Source organism: Octodon degus, unplaced genomic scaffold, assembly GCF_000260255.1.
Source record: "Octodon degus isolate 3935 unplaced genomic scaffold, OctDeg1.0 scaffold00008, whole genome shotgun sequence".
Lineage (NCBI taxonomy): Eukaryota > Metazoa > Chordata > Mammalia > Rodentia > Octodontidae > Octodon > Octodon degus.
Window position 1 is genome coordinate 26892033 of NW_004524584.1, and position 13662 is coordinate 26905694.

The window sequence follows — 13662 nt, forward strand, 5'->3', positions numbered from 1 at the left end:
GTCACACTTGAGAGTTACAGCTGGGGAACTTCTCTTTTAAATGCAAAGGGCTGTCCCTGCAGATGATCTCTTCAGGAATAGGCTTCTCTGAGCCCAAAGTCTGTTCAAAACTCTCTCTGGAAGCCAGTCTGACTGCAGCACAGCACTGACCTCCTGAGACGTAGGGCATGGAGGGAAATGGGACAGCACAGAAGATGTCCTGACACCTCTTGGCATCGGTATTTATAAGGCTGAAGCCTGTCTTGTCCTGTGTCATCCTGCCATCCTACTGCCAAATGAGGGGCTACCAGAAACCGAGGATTTTCTTGCCTTCTGGCTCTGTTCCCATGGCAGAGCAGCATCTGCTTTCTGAGAGAGATGGTGAGAGCATGGAATGTCTGTTCTGCATCTGGCCTCCCTGTCCTGAAGTGACCAAGGTTCATCCTGTGCCCCCACTCTGAAGACTAACCCCACTGTAAATACCCCAAAAGATTACGTTTCTTCTCTCTCATTCTCCATAGGGAGGATGAACTTCCACACGGGAACCTCAGGGATGCTCAAGCCTCAGCCAGACAGCAGCCATTGCCATGAGTACAGCTCACACCCTTGTTTCTCTCTTTTCTTCCTTCTTTCCTTCCTTTCTTCCTTTTTCTTATTTTTTTTCCTTCCTAGTCTGTCCTTCCTTCTTTTTGTTCCTATGTTGCTTTCTTTCCTTTTTGTTTTCTCACTCTCTCGCTCTCTCGCTCGCTCACTCTCTCTCCAACTCTCTCGCCTCTGTGTTTCTCTCTGTCTTACTCTCTCTCTCTCACTTCTTTACCTTTTTGCTTCCCATGATTCTATAACTGCAATCATAGCCTTTAGAATGAGCATCGAAATGTTTTCACACCATGGAGTTATTGTTCTGTGGCTAAGTTGTTGAAGCTAGGCTCACACATACACCCCTCCTGCCTCAGCCTCGCAGACATCTGAAATGATAGCCATGCACTACCATGCTTGGGTAGCAGACCCCCTTCATAAAAGCAGAGGGATGGCAGTTATGCTTACAGAGATAGAGGTCAATCTCCTTCTAGATGAGAGGAGGACAAAAGCAATTCAGCAGTGCTTCTGAGTCCAGCTAAGGAGGGCTCAAGAGAGACAAGGCTGAGGCTCTTCTGCTTTTAAGACACAGCAATGAGTGCTATGCACGACATCAAGCAGTACAATAGCTCATCTACATTTCTGCAAGAAAGTTATTTCGAGGAAAGCAGGCAGTACTTATCTTTTGAGAATGCTTTATTATATTCTGTAATTTTACTTTATTACAAATCTTGGCAATCTTACAAGTATACTAACTTAGTCATTCCTTCTTAGTGATGCTATTAATAAGCACTTTTAGTTCAAAAATACATGAGAATGAATCACAATTTGGTAAGTGAGAAACAAAATCCCAGCAGATTTCTCCGTGGGTGTTAGACTTGCTCATGCTCGCTCTGCTCGCCTGCAGGAACTCATATCCTTGGTTCACAGAACAAGCCTTTGGTGCATGCAGATGCGAAAAGAACAAGCGGGGCCTCCAGAAGTCCTGCCCCAGCAGTAGCAGCATTCACCTCCAGACACTGTGCTTGTCCCAGTGCTGACTAACACAGGGTGAGCTGGGGGCTGCTCCTTTGTTTCCTGGGGAACCAGATCCAAGCTGTGCGAAGACAGAGAGCACTGTAATTCTCACAGCCATGAAGACACAGACTTCCAGGTCTTGTGAAGCATCTTCTCTATGGGTTACATTTCTATTATTCAGCTATCAGAATTTGAATTCTTACTAGTGGCGATTGACAAATCTAAATATAACATGGTTTATAAGTCTTCACACATAAGCCCAAACTAACAGCAAAACCTAAGATCTTTTATTTAACTGACATGCCTGAAAAAAGAGGATCTTTGAATTTGGTTTAGCAGTATACATAAACCACTTAATTTCCAAAATCACCAGCCATCCAACAGCAAATGCATCTCTGAGGTCAAGAAGATGTGGAATCTCCCAGCCCTTCTCAGCTACCAGTGTTGCCTCACTGGGAAGACAAGCTTTGTGGTCCAGGGACCAGCTTTCCACCATCCATTAGCAAGATCCTGAAGCCAAGAGTACACATGTAGAAAAAAAAAACTATAATCCATTGTCTATCTGAGATGAAAAATTTGGCATGAAGGCAAATGAACCTTACAGGGCTGGTGAGATATCTCAGCGGTCTAAAGCACAGGCTTAGGCAAGTGCAGGGACCACAGTTTGATTCCTGGAAACTTACGCCATTCCAGAGTGCTAAACTGACCACAAAAAAGAAAAGAAAATGAACCTTATAATCTCAACTCCTCCCTCTCCTCTTCCTCCTTTTCCCACACCTCTCAACTTTTTGTCTATTTCTAGGGAGTACCATCATGATATCAAGGGTCTTTATAAGATGGACACAGTGCAGCAGCTCACAGAAACTGAGGACTCCCTACTCCCTGTCTTCAGCTGCCTTGTCATTCAGAGAAGGGTTTCAGTAGCTGTGACTTCAGTAAAGATGGAAGAAACATATGCAAGTAGGCAAGGGATGAACAACCTGCCCTTTGAAGGCTGTTAATTCATACAAGACTAGAAAGCCTACCAAGTGTGGTGCTACAGGTTTCTGTGTTTTTCTGACATCACAAGTTCAAGAAAATACTTTTCTTCTTTAAGAATTTTAACTCTGAAGGAATTATTATTTTCACTCAGTGGAATATATCTTGTGCAAATATCTCTGTACTATTTATCTTGCAAAAAGTCAGTTCTGTATCACAAACAGAACTCTGACATAGATGTAATCTGTTCATTACACTTGTGCTTTACATATCAATGTACCGTTTTCTGAACTTGACAAATCTGTAAAGGTGCCTCAGAATAGATAGGCTAAGATGATGAGCAATATACTTGGGGACAGTATATTTATTGGGTAAGTGAAGAGGAGAGAACAATTTAGGATTGCCTCCTAAATCATCTTGAATGATACAAATCCTCCCCACTGACCTTACTGACAACAGAGTAGGAAATTCTTTGCATTTTGTTTCAGTTTAGGATTTCCTAAAATTAAGATGATGGAATGTAAAGATGGATAGGTACCAGCCCCTATTATGCAGAAGACAAAAAGGAAGGTTCCAACCTGGAATATTGTGAAAAAGAACAAAATGTCCATCATGTAGTGGGAGAAGTGGAGGATGAGAAAGGACAGGATGGACAGTATTGCCCTGATGGGGGCACTCCTGCGGGGGTCCTGGGTTCCCGTAGCAATGGTTCTCATCTTCTGGGCATGTCTCCCCAGGGACAAAATCAAGAGTAGAATAGCAATGAGAAAAATAATTAATGGTACTGTCAGATGAAAAATCAAAAGTGAAAATGGTACAATGTCTATTCCTTTGGTTTGAGTTGCATTACTGGAGAAAAAGTTTATAAAATCTTTTTGAGTAACAGCCCGTATGTGTTTTACTTGAATGCCAGAACTGATAAATGCATACAGTGTTGACCACAGAATCAGCCATGGCACCAACTTGGAAATCCTCATTTTTAGCCAGAAGAAGAGGGGGTGAGGGATGGTAGCGATCTTGGCGCAGTAGTATACTCCGAGCCATGTGGCCAACCAAAGCTCCCAAATACTTACAAACATAAAAATAATATAATACACAGCAAGTCCAGACTGTTTAACAGCAGAGACAGAAACCAGGTACAGAAGTAAGATCAACAATTGCAGAGAAACCCTTGAAGACACCAGGCAGGAAATAAGCACATCCAGAGGAGCCATTTGTCTCTTCCTGATGAAATCCACCGCATTCACCGCCATGATGAAGCCATTTATGAAGACTCCAGTAAGAAATTGTGCCACTGCTATAAGGAAATGGATTAGGTAATGTGTAAGCATGCTGGGAGGAAGAAAGTCTTACAGGATGTATAGAGTTTCAAAAATCTTCATTTAATTATGCTCTCAGTTTTACTTCTTCTACAGCAGGACTCCTTCAAGAAGCACAACTCCAATGATAAAGGCAGTGGAGTAGGAAAATAGTGTGCATTTGTTTATATCACTGTTTTCTCAATTTAGTTCTATGACATTCAAATAAGAAAGGGATAATCCCACAATGATTTGCTTCCTGCTCATGGATTTTACATTTTCAAGTTTTGCTTAACTTTTGTGATCGCCATAAGCAAATAGTGGAATTAGATATCCTCAGGTGACTGTAGAAAATCTCCTCAGCTGGAGGACTAGCCAGAGCTCCTCTTTCTTCATCTCCATCATGAGTGAGTAGCTGTGTCTTCGCGAGAATTCTACTTCCTGTTATCGAGGTACTCTTCAAACACCACTTTAAAAGAAAGATATCTGGGGCCAGGGAGATGGCTCCGTGGAATAAGTGCTTCCTTGGCAAGTGCAAGGGCCTGAGTTCAATGCCTGGTTCAGATAAGAAAGAAAGAAAGAAAGAAAGAAAGAAAGAAAGAAAGAAAGAAAGAAAGAAAGAAAGAAAGAAAGAAAGAAAGAAGAGAGAGAGAGAGAAATCTTCCACTACCATTATGTTCCATGACAACAATGGAACCCCACCTACCAATATTTGATGCGCAAATGCTGAGAAAGTCAAGATTGTCTAACTATTTAAAATAATTATATAATGAAATATTCAGGATGAAACACAAATTATGACTTGGTGTAACAGCAAAGTGATAAGGGCCCCAGGAATGTGAGGACACTGCATTCAAGACAGTGCGAGAGCAAATGAGAGCAGTAATCGGAGGGAGATATCTTTAATTCTAGTATTCAGCCTCTTAATATTCAATTTGTTGCAATACAGAAATGCAATTTCTTTGTGTTTATGAGTATGAGAGTCAAAACAGCTTTGCTTTATAGAGCTAAGAGTCTGTTGCACTTGTATCTGTGTGTAGTGCCTCCCCGCCCCTTGCATTTCTCCTTTGGTATGTAGCATTCCCAAACAAGCTTTGGGATCATTCATTTATAGCCCACAAGATTGAAGTCATAGCCACAAGCTCAGTACACAGTCCACCAAATGTAAACTCTTAGGACAATGGAGATGGTGCCTTTACCTCATAAAGCAGGACTGCTGACCCAGATTTGGTGGTGTTGCAGCTCTAAGATCTCCTCTCTGTCCTTGGAAGAAGTTCATAGAGTCTTCTTCAGTATGTAGGAAAAAAGACTAACTTTCCACTGGCTTCCTCTGACTTTTCTTCTTCTTTTCATGTGGGAGAAGGGACAGGCCCAAGGAGGGTGAGACAGCTGAGATATAGATGCCCTGGAACCTTTATACTGAGCTATATCTGCAGATTCAAAAGTGTTTTGTTTGTTTATTTTGAAAAAAAGGTACATTTCTGCAAGAAAGTTATTTCAGGGAAAGTAGGCCTGGAAAGGTTTCCAGAACAACTTACTCTGCTCTATGTTTTTCTTCTCATTACACCTTTTGATAATAGTAAGTAGACAAACTTGAGCATATTTCCATAGTCATGCTACTAACGAGGACTATTAGAGCAAACGTACATGAAATGCAATCACAAGTTAGTACCTGAGAATAAAATACTAGGGGATTTCTCCCTGGGTGATATATAACTTGCTCCTGCTCTCTCTGCCAACCTATTGGAACTCACATCCTGGGTTCACAGAGCTCATATGAGCTGAGCTGCAGATGTGAGAAGAAGGAGGAGGCGTCTTCAGTGTTCCTTCCCCAACAGCAGCCACATTCACCTCCAGACACTGCTCTAGCAATGCTCCCTTGCTTCCTGGGGAGTCAGATCAAATCTGTGAGAACACTTTCATTCGAACACTTTCATTCCCACAGTCAAGCAAACCTGAGCTTTTCCAGGTCTTCTGAAGCACTCATCTATGAGTCCATATCTGACATTAAAAAACAGAATTCTAATTCTTACGATTGTCAGTTAGTGAAGCAAAATATAACAGTTTATCCATCATTACACATGAACCCAAGTTAACAGCTAAGCTTCAGAACATCATTTATTTCATGGGCCTGCCTGAGAGCAAATGGGCTTTGAATTTGTTTGGAAACATGCACAAACCTCTTAGTTTCTAAAATCATCAGCCAATCCTGCAGAACAGGCATCTCTGAGGTAAATCAGCTAGCAAGACATGCAGCCATATATACCTACTGCTTCTCCCTCGCTGGTAAGACAAGCCTTGAGGTGGCGGAACAGATAAACACCATGGATTGGAAAATCTCGAAGCCAAGTGCATAAGAATATAATGAAACACATTTGTGAGCTATTGTCTGACCTGGGTGCACCATTAGGGAAAATGGAAGTTAAGCCTTCAGGTCTCAAATCTTCTCTCTTCTAATCCTGGTTCTTTTCATCCATCTATCAACCTTTTTATCATTTCTTAAGAAGTGTCACCATATCATTTGATTCTCTGCAGGACTCACATAGTAAATATGCACCCACGGATATACAAGGGCTTCCTGATCTTCAGCCCTTTTTTGGACTAGGAAATGCTTCATTAAAGAGGGCAGCCATCATGTACAGATAGAATGCAATGAAGTCAGCTCATTTGAGTAAGGTAAATGATTGAATATTAGAAATCCTTTTGGAGCAGTTGCCAAAGCATTCTGTGTCTTTTGGAGATCACAAGTTCAAATAAGTGCTTCTCATCTTCCTCAATATCTTCATCTTTGAGAAAATTGTGATATCCCATGCAGTTGGAAGATATCCTGTGCAAAGATCTCCATACCATTTACCTTGCAAGAAGGAGGTTACATATCACAAACTCAACTCTGACATAAATGCAACTCAGAGAAATATATTGTACTTACAGACCAATATCTCCTTGTGTGAAGGTATAAAATCAAATTCAGGATGCATGAGCTCGGATAATGAACTGTACGTGAGTTAGAAGAATGTTTGTTGAGTGAGTGAGGAGTGACAGACACAGAAAAGACATTGCCTCCAAGATCCTTTCAATGGACACAAATCCTTCTCACTGACTGCACTGAACACAGAGTATGAACTTCTTCACACTTTGTTCCATTTAAAGCTTTCCTAAAATTAAGATGAGAGTGTATAGATGGGTAGGTGACAGCCAGCAAGGTGAAGAAATCAAAGAGGAAGCTTCCTAACTGATATATTTTGGAGAAAAAAATAAAAGGACCATTATGTAATGGGAGTAGAGGAAGAATAAGGACAGGATGAATAGAATTGCCCTGAAAGGGGCACCCCTGAAGGGGTCCTGGGTTTCAGCTGCAATGGTTCTCATCTGTTGAGCATGTCTTCCCAGGGGGAAGATCACAAGCAAAACAGCAATGAGGAAGATACTTAATGGCATTGTAAAATGAAAAACAAAAACTTAAGGCTGTGCAATGACTATTGCTTTGGTTTCAGTTACACTTTTGGAAAAAAGTCTTACCATAAATTTTTCAATAATGCTTGCATATTTTTCATAGATGCCAGTACTGATAGATGCACACAGCATAGATCCCACAATCATCCAGGGCACCAACTTGGAAATCCTCATCTTCAGCCAGAAGAACAGTGGGTGTAGGATGGTGGTGATCTTGGTACAACAGAAAACTCCAAGCCACGTGGCAAACGAAGCTCTCAAATATTTACAAACACAAAACTTATATAAACATTAGCAAGTACTGACTGTTTCAAAAAAGCAGAGCAGGTGTGCAGCAAAGAACAGACTCTGGAGACTAAAGCATGAAGTCGCCAGGCAGCAAATGAGTAGATCCAGAGGAGCCATTTATCTTCGCCTGGTGAGGTCTGCCGCATTTGCCACCACAATGAAGTCATTGGTGTAGGCCCCAGTAAGAAACTGCCAATACTATAAGGAAATGGACAATGACCTGGTGTGTTAGCATGTTGGGAGAAGGAAATTCAGTCAGTTTTTAAAGATGTAAAGATTTTTAAACTTTTTCAATCATTCAAACTCTGTTCTTCTTGACATAGAGCAGGATGCCTTTGAGGAGCAAGACTCTGACAATGAATGCAATGGGGGAGGAAAGCAGTGTGTGTTTGTTTCTATCCCTGCCATCTCAATTTAGTTCGGAGACATTCGAATAAGAAAGAGATGGTTCCACTATAATTTTCTTCTTTCTGATTGCTTTTGCATTTCTTGGTTCTTCTGAGTTTTGTGGGCCCCATAAGCAAATATTGCAATTGGATACATTCTGATGATGGCTGAAAGTCTTTCCAACTGGAGAACCAGCCAGTGTTCCCCAGTCTTTGCCCCTGCCATGAATAGATATTCTAGTGATAGATCTCACTAGAGGTCTATTTCATGTCGTTGTGATGTTCTTTAAAAAATACTTCTAATAGGCTGGGGAGATAACCTGGCAAGCGCAAAGTCCTGAGTTCAATCCCCGGTACCCGCGCCCCCCCAAAAAAAATTAAACAAATAAAAATAAAAAAATACTTCTAAAAAAATTGACTTCTGCTATCATTATGTCCCAGGGCCAATAATATAGGAATCCCACATCCTACTTCTCTGATATATAAAAGGTGAGCAAATCAGGATCGCCTAAAATTTGATGTAGTTATGTAGTAAAATATACAGATTATCACACAGATATCACTAAATACAAAATCAAGGCCATAAGGCTTATACGTATTGCAAACACCATGAAAACATCAGTGTGTGACTAAATGTGAATCACTTAGCACCTGTCACCTCTCGGGCCTTTGTGATAGCAGGGATTCTCCTATACTGGGCCACACATACTTGTGGATGGGATCTGCACGCACAGAGAAGAGCTACACAATGTTTTGGAAAGATGAAAGGCAACTTATTTTAAATGTACAGCAGGCATGAGCATAGAGTAACAATTTATTATCACATAAAAAGGCGGGGCCAGCACCAAAGATGAGGCAGGATTCTCTAGGGAATGGTCTTGCAGAAGACAAAGTCCTTGGAAGACAGGAGTAGAAAGGCGGTGCCTCATCCCTGTCTTAGTTCCGTATGTATTGTCTTCAGACAAAAGTGGATTGTTGCCAGTAGGCCTCGGTAGCTGCAGTGAGAAGCCATAGACTTGGTCATGCTCTTGCAGAAGTCAGTCTTTCTGGTTTCTGGTGTCAGCAGTGGTCTCTCTACACTCTTTTCTGAGCAGACAGTTACACCATGCAGAAAGGCAAACGACCAGAAAACACTCACATCCCAGATGATTTCTATCCCTTTAACCTCTTCCTTGACATACTTCAGGATTTGGAAGATTTTTCTTGTTATTTTTCCAAAAGGAAGAGTATTTTTTTTTTACATAAGCTAGTAGCTATAGTGGAGAAGTAACTGTAAAATGGTATGTGATTCAATTCATGGCGATAGCTACCTATCAGATCATGAAAATGTTAAATTAGTATTGATTAACATGTATCCTTGCTACATTTTGTTATCATTTTAGCTTACTCTCAGCTATACTAATATGTAACATTCATTGCTGCTGTGGTGTGTTGTTGATTGTGTAGGTGATGGTAGTGGTGGTGGTTTTGTTGGTTTTGGTTTATTTGCAGTACTGAGGATGAACCCAGGTCTTTGCATTGAACTACAATTCTAACACTTTTTATTTTGAGAAAAAGTCTCACTGATTTGCCAAGACTAAGCTCAAACTTGTGATTCTCCTATCTCAGTCTCTTGAGTTGCTGAGATTATTGGCATTTGTTGCCACACCTGATAATGTGAGGATCTTGACATTGGCACATGCCATGAAGGATGTCTACTACATCCTTGATCTGCGCTTGCTCCATGCCATTATCACATTGGCCTCCACAGGCTGTAAAAACCAAAAATATTTTAGACCCCATGAATGTCTTGGGGGGGGCACAATCACCATGACTGAGAATGACAGTCTTAGCAAAGGTGGATATACTTTCTGTTTCAAAGTCATTCCATGACTAAAGGGACAATGAGACACAAAACTATGAGCTGTTTAGACAACTCCCCAAGAGAGTGAAAAGGAGGGGCTGTTTGTGAACACTGGAGGAATTGAGAAATTTCCAACTTAGCACTTGAACAAAATATGCTTAGGAGACCCTACACTGAGGTATAAGTACTTATGAGTACATGCGCTACTGTCACTGGTCAAGGGAAGAACAACAGGGCTTTCTAGGTTCATGCTGTCTTGATCAATGAACTGGTCAGATAAACAGATGGATGCAAATGATTACTTTTCATTTCAGCAGTGAAATAAGAAAAAAATGAAAATAAAAAGGAGAAAGCACAAAAGTGTTTGGGGAGAAAATGATCCTTTGAAAAAGAGAGAAGGTGCATCCCCCAGGCTGAATGGTCTCCTGCAGGGGCAAGAAGACAGTGGTCTGAACTACAGTCACCACTGATCTTTTATGTCTTCTTTGGTAGCTGATCCACATGGTCCCATCTGCTCTAGTGTCAAAATGTTGGTACCAAGTGCAGGGCCCAGTTTGGTCCCATGGCAGTCTCAGGAGTTATTCTTCTAAGTAGCTAATGTGTCTCCTGAAGTGCTTCAGCCACCATCTAACTCTGTCTGGAAGGAGCGTCAGGATGCACTTTGCAGATGAGGGAACTCATGCAGCAGTAGTGAGAGCCAATACCCAGGAAGCTTTGTCACTCTGTGAAGTTATAATGTCTGTGCCATGCAGGACGTTATTTTGCCCTTCTTGTCCCAGGCCCCATGGATGGGGGAGCTGCCAAGATCTCCAAGCAGCCACCAAGGAGTAGATTTGATCAAGGAAGGTCCATGCTCAAGCCAATGCTAATGAACTCTGCTCTTCTTTGTTCAGTACAGAAAAGGAGTTAATGAAAATCCTTTCCTATTTTACATCCTGCAAGTTGGAAAGTAAAACTTGGAATGGCTCCCACCTAGGAGATCATGAAGTAAAGAATTCTCAGTGGATGCAGTTTCTTTGATCCTAAGCTAATCTAACTTCTGTCACCATATCTACATTTTCCATTGCAAATGGGGGTCACCCACCTGCATGTCCTTGGGACAGCTGGCACTGGGAGGGCAGATTTTCTGCATTCTAACATACACCTGTTCATTTGCGTACTCATTCATTTGGTATCTGGTACACAGTAAGTTTGGTAAAGAGAACCAAACTCCTTGCAGGAGGGTTTTTGGTGCCAGGAAAAGAGAAGTATCACCAAGTGACTTTTTTTTTTCTCGGAACCAGAGATTGAACTCAGGTCACCAAGTGACTTTGAAAAACATGTTTTATGGCTCTTTCTATTCCTCAGTAGCCAGTGTCATTACAACAGCATGTGGTTCATCTCTGTCAACTCCAGAATGGCCCTGATATTTGTGGCCTGGCCCTTGAGTGTCTACCGCATGAACTAGATACCTCAATTTTGCCAAAGATAGCACTAGCTAGAAACAGAAAATAAAGAGGAGATTCCCATGTGAAGATTAGAAGAGCAACATAGTCTTGCAGCACTGACAGGAAGGTAGGGAAGGAACTTACACGTTCTGGAGTCTTCAGAGCATCTTTAGCCAACTCTGCTCACTCACATACTCTGACTTTGGGAATCCAGAATCTTTCAGAGCCACTGGAGTCTTGGGAAGTCCAGTGTATCTTTGGTCAGGAGCAGTGTGTGGAGTGGAGGGAAACATTCTCCAGGAGAATCGTCTCAGTAGTACCTGGCTCATGACTTGGGATACTGTGGAGTAAAAATAAAATTTCACTGGACTGACGGGGTATCTCGTCCTTCCAGAACTTTCATGACCTGTCTCGGTGCAGAGCACATGAAGCATACTGAAGGCGCAGCACTGTGGGACAGCAGGTGGCAGAAGAGACGGGGGAGGCTATCTGTGGCTACTCAGCCCAGGCCCCACCCACCCCAGGAGGCTTCCTGTGGTGCTCGGGTGAAGACAGCAGGGCATCTTCTGCCTCCCACCTGGGACCTTGCTGCATCAATCAGAGTGTTGGTGGATGTGTGAACTGCAGCAACCTCATGGAAATCCGTATGGAGACTTCTCAAGGCACTAGAGTAGATATTCTGTGGCTAATCCCCTTCTAGGTATCTTCCCCAGACAGTTAAAGAAGTCAAATGATAGTGATCCTTGCATATCACATTTATAGAGCACAACTCATGATGGCTGAATCTTGGATCAATAGATGAGTGGATAAAGAAAATGTGGAATGTATACACTGTGGAGTACTACATGAGTCACTTGTAGGAAAATAAGTGCGCCCTGAGACAATAACATTAAGGGAACTGCATCACCCAGCTTAAATATCACATGGTTTCTCTTACCCAAGAAACCCCAAGCATAAGTAATTGACGAGCAAAATAAAAGTTAGGTAAAAGGAAACAGCGAGACAGCTTTTGCAAAGGGAAAGTATAAGGGCCAGTCAAATAGCTCAGTAGATTAAAGCGCCTGCAAGCAGGTGCAGGGGCAGGGGCAGGGGCTTCTATCTTCCTGGGCTTGCTGTGCAGGCCCCACCCTCAGGATGCGCTGAGACAGCAATTGATTACAGGGTGTGGTGGAGCACACCTGTAATCCCAGCACTTGGGAGGCTGCAAACAGGAGAATCACTAAGAGTTCAATCTAGTAGTGAGACCCTGAACACCTTGTAGGCTCTTCCCTAAAATAAAAAAGGAAAAGGGGCCAAGAGATGGAAGGAGGAGAGATGAAGGGGACACAAAAAGAATCGGGTATGTTGTGTGCATGCACTCACTTCCCACCGTGAGTGTAGTCACTATGTGCTGCAAGCTTGCAGTAAAGAAATAAAAATTTGGAGACAGACAGAGAAAGAGAGAGAGAGAGAGAGAGAGAGAGAGAGAGAGAGAGAGAGAGAGAGAGAGAACTGTGACATTAGCCATAGTTTGCCCTAAGCACTTTAATGATCAACAAAACAAAGGCTACAAAGTAAAACTGATCCACTTTGGGTCCCTTAGGCACTTGGCTTTTAGTGAGAAGGATGCATCAGAGAATTTCTGGCTCCAGGATGAAAAAACATGCCTGTCTGGCTTCACATGTCAGTCAGCTGCTCATAGAGGTGACAGGTTGACATGGACAAATGGCTCAGAACAGAGGGAGCAAGCCCCGATGTGGAGAAATTCACATGATTATTACCCCATGTTCTCCTGATTAGACCCGTTCACTGGCGCTCATCTGTAATGAGCACTCATTAAGGGAGACAGGGCTAAGTATTTGGAGGAAGCTGACAGGCCGAGAGTTGCTTACTTACATTCAAATCGTCCAGCGCCTCCACAGAAAGTGGAATCTTTCCCTTGTGCACTAAGATTGACACTGCTGGCAGCAGTGAAGGAAGCAGGGGCTGCAGAGTTCGTCTTTCTGCTTTCCAGCTGCCTGCAAGCATTCATTCCATGTCACAGCCATCATCCCAGTGAAGGATGGTTTCAATAGCCTTCCCAACTGGGTCTTCCCATTTCATTATCAAAGGAAAAATTGCTGCTTGAAGAAACATGTGCATGTACTCACTTATTAACCCTATTGTATATTTAAGATGTAATAAAATCATTCAAATAGGACAGAAAATGGACCCTGGCTGAGCCAAGGCAGACCTCCTTTCCAAGCCTTTCCTTGTGAAGCCCACATAGAATTAATTCTACTTAAAACACACAACCACCATGGTTCAAAAGCACCAGGCTCTTTCAGTTCCATAATTTTTTAAATCCCTTCATTGGCTTTTCTCCACTCGCCTTTACAGCTGATCTTTTGGACTCAAATTTCCTTCTTTCATAGTCAAATCCCTTCCAAATATTTGTC